Source organism: Momordica charantia (assembly GCF_013281855.1).
Source record: "Momordica charantia cultivar OHB3-1 chromosome 6 unlocalized genomic scaffold, Mcharantia_2.0 BLBB01000006.1, whole genome shotgun sequence".
NCBI classification, from domain to species: domain Eukaryota; kingdom Viridiplantae; phylum Streptophyta; class Magnoliopsida; order Cucurbitales; family Cucurbitaceae; genus Momordica; species Momordica charantia.
This window is the reverse complement of record NW_028275164.1, coordinates 25088626-25097229: the sequence shown is the minus strand read 5'-3', so window position 1 is coordinate 25097229 and position 8604 is coordinate 25088626. Positions and strand designations below refer to the sequence as shown.

The 8604-nt window shown below is 37.1% G+C and overlaps 1 long non-coding RNA gene across 1 annotated transcript; it reads left to right on the top strand.

Moving 5' to 3' along the window:
- The first annotated feature begins 781 nt into the window (after positions 1-781).
- LOC148211005 (uncharacterized) lies at positions 782-5559 on the top strand. The gene is made up of 2 exons (XR_015791221.1): positions 782-2518; positions 2655-5559. It is a non-coding gene; the product is annotated as an uncharacterized LOC148211005 (long non-coding RNA).
- The last annotated feature ends 3045 nt before the right edge of the window (positions 5560-8604 follow it).

Genomic DNA, 8604 nt, shown 5'->3' with positions numbered 1-8604 from the left:
AGTCTCCTAGCCAAATTTCAAACTTGGGATTTTTATTGTGTCCTAAAATTAGGTCATTAAAACCTAATTTTGTAGCATTATTTCAAAAGGGGGTTTTAAAAACATTTATGGATTGGACTAAGACTAGGAGAAAATAAAAATTTTACCAAGTTTTTTTTCGGAGTAACAAAGGGACAAAAAGCCCAAAATACAAGAAACTAAAAGTAATAAAGCGGGGCATGGAGACCCCTACACTACCCGCCATCAATAGATGAAGAAGACCTCTAGGAGGCTCTTCGCAGATATGAAAGCTATTACAAGCATGATTTGCCAACCAATCTACATAGAATTTTGCCTCCCTACAGATGTGTTGTATCGTTACTGACCATTCCCTATCCACTAAGCATATAATCTTAGTCATAAGTGTCCTAATTAGAGCCATAAATTTTACCAAGCTGTATAGGGTGTTAAATAATATTTCCCAAGTATGCTCAAGAAGCCTCTAGAAACCACTAGGTCAAGTGGTTTGCTAAATCTTGCTCAAGAAGCCTCCTTGGAAATAGAAATCTCTAGAAGCTACCGGGATAAGTAAGCTTGCTCAAGAAGCTTCATTGGATAATTGAAGAAACTAGAAGCTACTAGAGTACAATATATGACAAAATTGTGGCCACTAGATCATCATCTATCCAAGGTTAGTATGTGGCTCAATTACAGCCATATAATTTTGCTTGATGAGCAAGTATGGATGGACTATAAATAGGAGGGCACCTATGCTTGGCAAACCATCCAAAAAATTCTCCAATTCGAAGTGAGCTAAAGTGTGACTGTGAGGCTTAGTGAGATGAAGATAGATAGTGTTTTTTATTTGAGAGATTTTGTTCTCCATAAGAAAGAAAGTTTGTAACTCCTACTTTATTGAGTAGATTTCTTCTTCCTTGCCCGTGGTTTTTTTACCCTAATTCATTTATGGGTTTTCCACGTAAAATCACTGTGTCATTTTCTTCTTCTTTCCTCTCTAGTTCTTTTCAAATCTATTTTAGTTGCTTCTTACTCTATCTCATTCCAATCCTTTTTTACAACAAGTGGTAACAGAGCCTGGTTTTAGGTGTTAATATTTACTTATCTTATGTTCTGTGGTTGCCACTAAAAGTGAATCCTTCACATCATAAAATAAGTTAGATATTTTTCACCTTAATTGAAAGGTGTGCATGATTGTCTACAATTCGCAATAGAAGTAATGGCGGCAAAGTACGAGATTGAGAAATTCAACGGGACTAATTTCTCGTTGTGGAAGATGAAGATGAAGGCTATCTTGAGAAAAGATAATTACCTTGCAACCAGTAGTGCGAGGCCAGTGGATGTCACAGATGATAAATGGAACGAGATGGATAAGAATGCTATTGCAAATCTTCATCTGGTCCTAGCAGATAAAGTGTTGTCAAGCATAGAGGAGAAGAAAATTGCGAATGAGATTTGAGATAATCTCGAGAAGTTGTACGAGGCCAGATCACTTCACAACAAGATTTTCCTTAAGAGGAGATTGTATACTCTTTGGATGTCAGAATCTACTCCAATGACAGAGCACATCAACACGTTGAATACTCTATTTTCTCAACTCACATCACTGGGTTGTAAAATAGAGCCAAATGAACGTCTTCCTGATTCGTATGATCAACTTGTCATCAACTTGACAAATAATGTTCTCACTGACTATCTAAACTTTGAAGCTATTGGAGTTGCTGTCATGGAAGAGGAAAATCGGCACAAGAACAAAGTAGATAAGTTGGCGAGTTCGCAACAAGCAGAGGTTCTGGCGGTGACAAGAGGTAGATCAACGGAACGTGGCTCAAGTGGGAGCCAAAATCAAGGAAGGGCAAAATCAAGAAGTAAGAAGAACATAAAGTGCTACCACTGTGGTAAGAAGGGACATCTGAAGAAGAATTGTTGGAGTCTAAATAAGAAAGATTCCAATCCTCAAGGAAATGTAGCAAGCACCTCAAATAAAGGTGATGTCTTGTGTTGTGAAGCAGCGACAACTGTTGAAGGCAGAAAGAGTCTAGCTGACGTGTGGTTTATGGATTCAGGAGCCATTTATCACATGACCTCTTGACGAGAATGGTTCCATCATTATGAACCTGTCTCTATAGGATTTGTGTTCAGCTGACGGTCATGCCCTGAAAATTGTCGGTATTGGAACTATCAAGTTGAAGTTCCATGACAATACAGTTCGCACAATTCACAAGTGCGACATGTAGAAGGCCTGACAAAGAACTTGCTCTCGATAGGTCAACTAGATGACCTTGATTGCAAGGTGATCATGGAAAAATGAATCATGAAGGCGATTTGAGGTGGAGGGAAAAAAGGTGGCTACAAACTTGTACATGTTGGAAGGAGAGACTTTACAAGATGGGGAAGCATCAGTTGCCTCAAGAAGTCCAAGTGAAAAGCTCTCGATGATCTGGTACCAGAAACTTGGACACATGTCGAACAAGGAATGAAGATTCTTGCAGAGCAGAATCTACTCCCACGGCTCACTAAGGTATCTCTATCCTTTTGTTAGCATTGTGTTAAAAGTAAGCAGCACAGGTTAAAGTTCAACACATCAAATTCTAGAAGTAAAGAGATTCTAGAATTGGTTCACTCTAATGTATTGTAAGCACCGGTTACATCTCTAGGAGGAGCAAGGTACTTCGTGTCCTTTATAGATGACTACTCTAGAAGATGTTGGGTGTATCCTATCAAGAGGAAGGCAAATGTGTGTTCGGTCTTCAAAGTGTTCAAAGTGCAGGTAGAACTTCAATCTGGCAAGGGGAATATACAAGCAATGAGTTTGCAGATTTCTAAAATCATGAAGACATCAAGAGGCAGTTCACAACGGCTTACACTCCTCAGCAAAATGGAGTAGCAGAGCAGATGAACAGAACATTGGTGGAGAGGACAGAGCAATGTTAGCAGCTGTAGGCTTATACAAAGCTTTCTGGGCAGAAGTAGTTAATACCGCCTGTTATGTAGTGAATCGTGCTCCATCAACCGTAATTAAGCTGAAGACACTGATGTAGATGTGGACGGGCAAGTCAGCTGGTTATTCAAACCTCCATACATTTGGAAGTTCGGTGTATGTAATGTACAATGCCCAAGAAACTACAAAGTTGGATCCAAAATCCAAGAAATATTTATTCTTAGAGTATGCTGATGGTGTGAAGGGGTTTCGCCCATGGGATCCCACTGCCTACAAGGTTATCATCAGCAGGGTTGTGATCTTTATGGAGGACAAGAGACAAGCTGTAGAAGATGATAGCACTGTAAATAAAAATTCAGAGACTACAACGGTACACGTGGAGAAAGAATCTGAAGAAGACTCTTCTGAAGGTGAACCAACGCACGAGATCCAAGAACCAAAAGGATCACAAGTACCAGAGACTCGTAGATCAGATAGGCTGACAAAACCACCTGTTGGCAGTCTGATTACATTATGGAGAGTAATGTTGCATATTGTCTTCTAACAGAGGATGGAGAGTCATTATCTCTCCAAGAGGCAATGACTAGTTCAGATGCTACTCGGTGGATGACAACAATGCAGGACGAAATAGAAGCTCTCCATAAGAACAAGACCTGAGAACTTGTAACGCTATCACGAGGGAGAAAGCTCATTGACAACAAGTGGGTGTATAAGATCAAACGCAACAACGATGATCAACTGGAGCGGTATCGTGCTAGATTGGTGGTGAAAGATATGCTTAGAAAGAAGGTATAGACTTCAATGAGATATTTTCTCTAATAGTTCAACTGACTACAGTTAGAACAGTCTTGGCAATGTGTGCTACATTTGATCTACAGTTGGAGCAGTTAAACGTTAAAACTGCCTTTCTCCATGAAGATCTTGAAGAAGAAATTTATATGCTCCAACCAGAAGGCTTTGAAGTAAAAGGAAAAGAGAACTTCGTTTGCAGGTTGAATAAATCTCTATACGATCTTAAACAGGCGCCGAGGTGTTGGTACAAGAGATTTGATGCCTTCATTGTGAGCCTTGGATACAACAGACTTAATGCAGACCCTTGTGCATATTTCAAGAGGTTTGGTGAAAAAGACTTTATTGTCTTGCTGTTGTGCGTTAACGACATGTTGGTGGCAGGCCCCAAGAAAGATCGTATCGAATAATTGAAGGCTTAGTTGGCTAGGGAGTTCGAAATGAAGGACTTGGGACCAGCAAACAAGATCCTGGGGATGCAAATTTACCGAGACAGAAATAACAGGAAGATTTGGCTATCATAGAAAAATTATTTGAAGAAAGTTTTGCGATGCTTCAACATGCAAAACTGTAAGCCAATCTCTACCCTTCTTCCTGTTAATTTCAAGTTATCTTCTAGTATGAGCCCTAGCAGTGAAGCAGAGAGGATGGAGATGTCTCAAGTACCGTATGAATCAGCAGTGGGAAGCCTAATGTTCGCCATAATCTGTACTAGACCAGACACTGCACATGCAGTGGGGGTAGTTAGTCGGTATATGACGAATCTAGGTCGAAAGCATTGGAAAGCTGTTAAAAGGATCTTTAGATACATCAAAAGATACACTGATGTTGCATTGTGTTATGGAGGATCATACTTTATTGTCATAGGATATGTTGACTCAGATTATGCAGGTGATCGTGATAAAAGGAAATCCACCATCGGATATGTGTTCACTTTTGCTAGCAGAGTTGTAAGCTGGGTTTCAAAACTGCATTCAGTTGTGGCTATGTCAACAACAGAAGCAGAGTATGTTGCAGCTACACAAGTTAGTAAAGAAGCAGTTTGGTTGAAAATGCTATTGGAGGAACTTGGGCATGAACAGAAGAATATTTCTTTGTTTTGTGACAGTCAGAGTGCCTTGCAAGGAATCCAGCTTTCCATTCCAAGTCAAAACATATCCAAGTGCAATACCACTTCATTCGTGAGAAAGTGGAGGAAGGAACAGTGGACTTACACAAAATTCACATAAAAGAAAACCTAGCAGACTACTTAACAAAGACCGTCAATGCTGACAAGTTCAATTGGTGTCGATCCTCGAATGGCCTAGCAGAAACATAAGCAACATGAAGGTGGCAAGGTAGAAAGAATGGTGTGGAGATGTGATTGATTATCAATCAAATCTCCAAGTGGGAGATTGTTAAATAACATTTCCCAAGCATGTTCAAGAAGCCTCTAGAAATCATAAGTGGTTTTCCAAATCTTGCTCAAGAAGCCTCTTTGGAGATAGAAATCTCTAGAAGCCATTAAGATAAGTTAGTTTGCTCAAGAAGCTTCATTGGATAATTGAACAATCTAGAAGCTACTAGAGTACAATATGTGGCAAAATTGTGGTCACTAGATCATCATCTATCCAAGGTTATTATGTGGCATAATTATAGCCATATATAAATTTGCTTGAGTAAGTATGGATGGGCTATAAATAGGAGGGCACCATGCTTTGGCAAACCATCCCAAAAATTCTCGAATTCCAAGTGAGATAAAATGTGAGTGTGAGACTTGGTGAGATAAAGATAGAGAATGTTTCTTCTTTTAAGGGATTTTGTTTTCCATAAGAAAGAAAATTTGTAACTCTTATTTTATTGAGTGGATTTCTTCTTCCTTGCCGGTGGTGTTTTACCCTAATTCGTTTAGAGGCTTTCCACATAAAATCGCTTTGTCATTTTCTTTTTCTTTCCTCTCTACTTCTTCTCAAATCTATTTTAGCTGCTTTTTACTCTATCCGATTCCAATATTTTTTTACAACATAGGGTACCTTAATTCCACTATTTCTTATTGATTTTGGAGATAAATTGTACTATTTTAGTTAGCTTTGTACTGCTTATTTATTATATTTTTTAATAGTTACAAAAAACTTATTATTTGTCAATTTGAACAAAACTCAATTGGTTCAAGTATATATTCTGAATTAAAAAGTCGAGGTTTAAATTCCGCACTTTTTTTTACCTAAAGAAAAAATTACTATTTATAATTTTGTGATTACGTATTTTTGCCAACTAAATACTGGAGAGGAACCTTAATTACAACATACACAAATTAAATTTTTAACAAACAAACTTGGTTGTTAGAGTTCAGATCTCATCTTAGCTTTTATCGAAACAAGCTCCACTCTCGTCCCCACACAATACTACAAAATTGAGTTTACATAACTGTTATGAACAGTAAAAAAAATTGTATAGGTTTAGATCTCATCTTAATCAAAACAACAATCACTCTCATCCCAAACAATACTAGCTTATATAACAGTTATGAACAGTAAAAAAATTTGTAGAAAAAAACTGTCATAAATTATTAGAGTGTATTTTTTTTGCCGAAAAAATGTTGCTTTCCTAATTTTTTTAAAATTTTATTATAGTTAAAAACGGTAACAAAAACTGAACTTTTTTTAATCGTGAAAAATTGTTATGAAATGGTTGGGGCGCAATTTTGGCCGGAAAAATGAAGATTTACGATGTTTTCCAAGTTTTATGATACTTTATAATTGTCACGACAAATAAAAAAATTTATAGTATTCGATGACAGTTAGTTTGTCCATCTTGAGAATCTATGATATGAAAGAAAAAAAAAGTCACAAATGATTTCGGACGTGTTTCTTTTAGGGTGGAAAAACGAATATTTAAAATGACTTTAATTATTTGAGAATTCCATGGTTGCAATCAGCAAAGAGATTTATGATTATTATTATTAATTCCCACAAATACCCCATGAAGTAGTAGTTCTATTTCGCGTTTTTCAACTTAACATTGGGACCATATACAATCACGTCGTAAATATTTTTGGGGTCGTTTTTTTGTGGTAAGAAAAAACGGAGATGAAAGTACTCAAAGGCTATGCGCGTAATAGAAATCAGCGATAATGAAGTATTGCAGAGATCATACGTAATATAGGAAGCTCTCAAATTTTATACGGAATATCTATATGAAGTATTGCAGAAATCAACCCTCACTAAAAATTCTATCAGCTCCAAGATTGTCTATTGAGTAAATGGTTCATAGTTTGATAAATTATGATTTAGCTATTTGGAAGGTGGATGAAATCCAAGATGCATTCTCTCCTGATGAAGCTAAGGGTATTCTCTCTATCCCGTTGGGGAGCCGAAATGGGAGGGATAAACTGATATGACACTACGAGAAAAGGGTGGTGTGGGTATAGGATTGCTGTGATGAAGCAACCACTTTTACATGCTTCTTCTTCATCCTCTGAGATTATGACTTCGTGGTGGAAAGGACTCTGGAATATGAAGATTCCCAGCAAAATTAAAGTTTTTATTTGGCGTTTATGTTTGGATAGGCTCCCTACGAGTGTCAATCTTATTAAAAGAGGAGTTGATGTCTTAAATTGCTGCTTCTTTTGTGGCCACAAAGGGGAAAACAACCTCCATTTGTTCTGGGATTGTAGTCATGTTAGATTTCATTGGCTCCACTCTAAGTTCTCTCACCTTCCTACAACTCAACCATATCACAACATGCTGCTTCTTCTTAGGGATTGGAATGAAGTTTTGGGTTGATCGGATTTTGAGGAATTAGTCGTTTTCCTTTAGGGAGTTTGGAGTCGGAGGAATGATAAGGCTTTTAATCCAGATTTGGACAGGACAACCAATGATCTATCGGCTTGGGCCTCTTCTTACATCACAGCTTTTTGGACAGCAAATTCTAATCTTCTACCGAGGGACCATCCTCCTAGAGAAACTCGTTGGCTTCCACCGATTGAAAGGGTATATAAGATTAACATTGATGCTTCATTCTCTCCTATTGAATGTAATGCAGGTTTAGGGATTATAATTAGAAATTTTAGAGGCCAAGTGATGGCTTCTGCTACGAAATACCTAGAGCATGGTCAGTCGGTCGATAATGCAGAGGCCTTAGCGACTTCGGAGGGCCTACGGTTGGCGTTGGAGATCGGTCTTCTTCCAGTGCAGCTGGAAATGGACTCTGCCAGAATCTTCAACCTTTTCGTTCATGAGGTGGAGGATTTATCAGAAACGGGAAATATTGTTCAAACTGTCAAAATGGAGGTGGCTACAGTCATTCATGCATCCTACAGCTTCACGAAAAGAGATGGTAACGGAGTAGCGCACATGCTTGCTTAGAGAGCTCTTCGGTTTTAGGATCATGGCATCTGAATTGAGGATTGGCCAGGGGAGTTGAATAGTCAACTTGAGTTAGAGTGTCTGGATTCCCTTCTTTAATTGTTGTACTAAAATAAAATAATTCCTAAATTTTTAAGTTTATTCTATTTTAGCTTTATTTTAATCTCTATATTTTTTTTAGAAAATAATTATTTGATTTCTAAACTTTCAAATGATTTTTTTTTTCTTGCTCTCTACCATTTTAAAGTAAAAAGAAACTTTATATAAAAATTAAAAATTAAAGTTTAAATGTTATATGTATTATGCAATTTGTAAGTAAAAAATTATAATCTTACAAAAATTGAAAGTAGAAATAAGAAACATGATTTTATCGCTGTCTTACAAAAATTGAAAGTAGAAACAAGAAACATGAAACATGATTTTGTCGTCTCAAAATTTTTATACAATTTTAGAAATGTTTCTTAAAATTGAGAAACAAGAAACACATAAATTACAAAATACTAAAAATTACCAAACTTAAAAATTATTTTT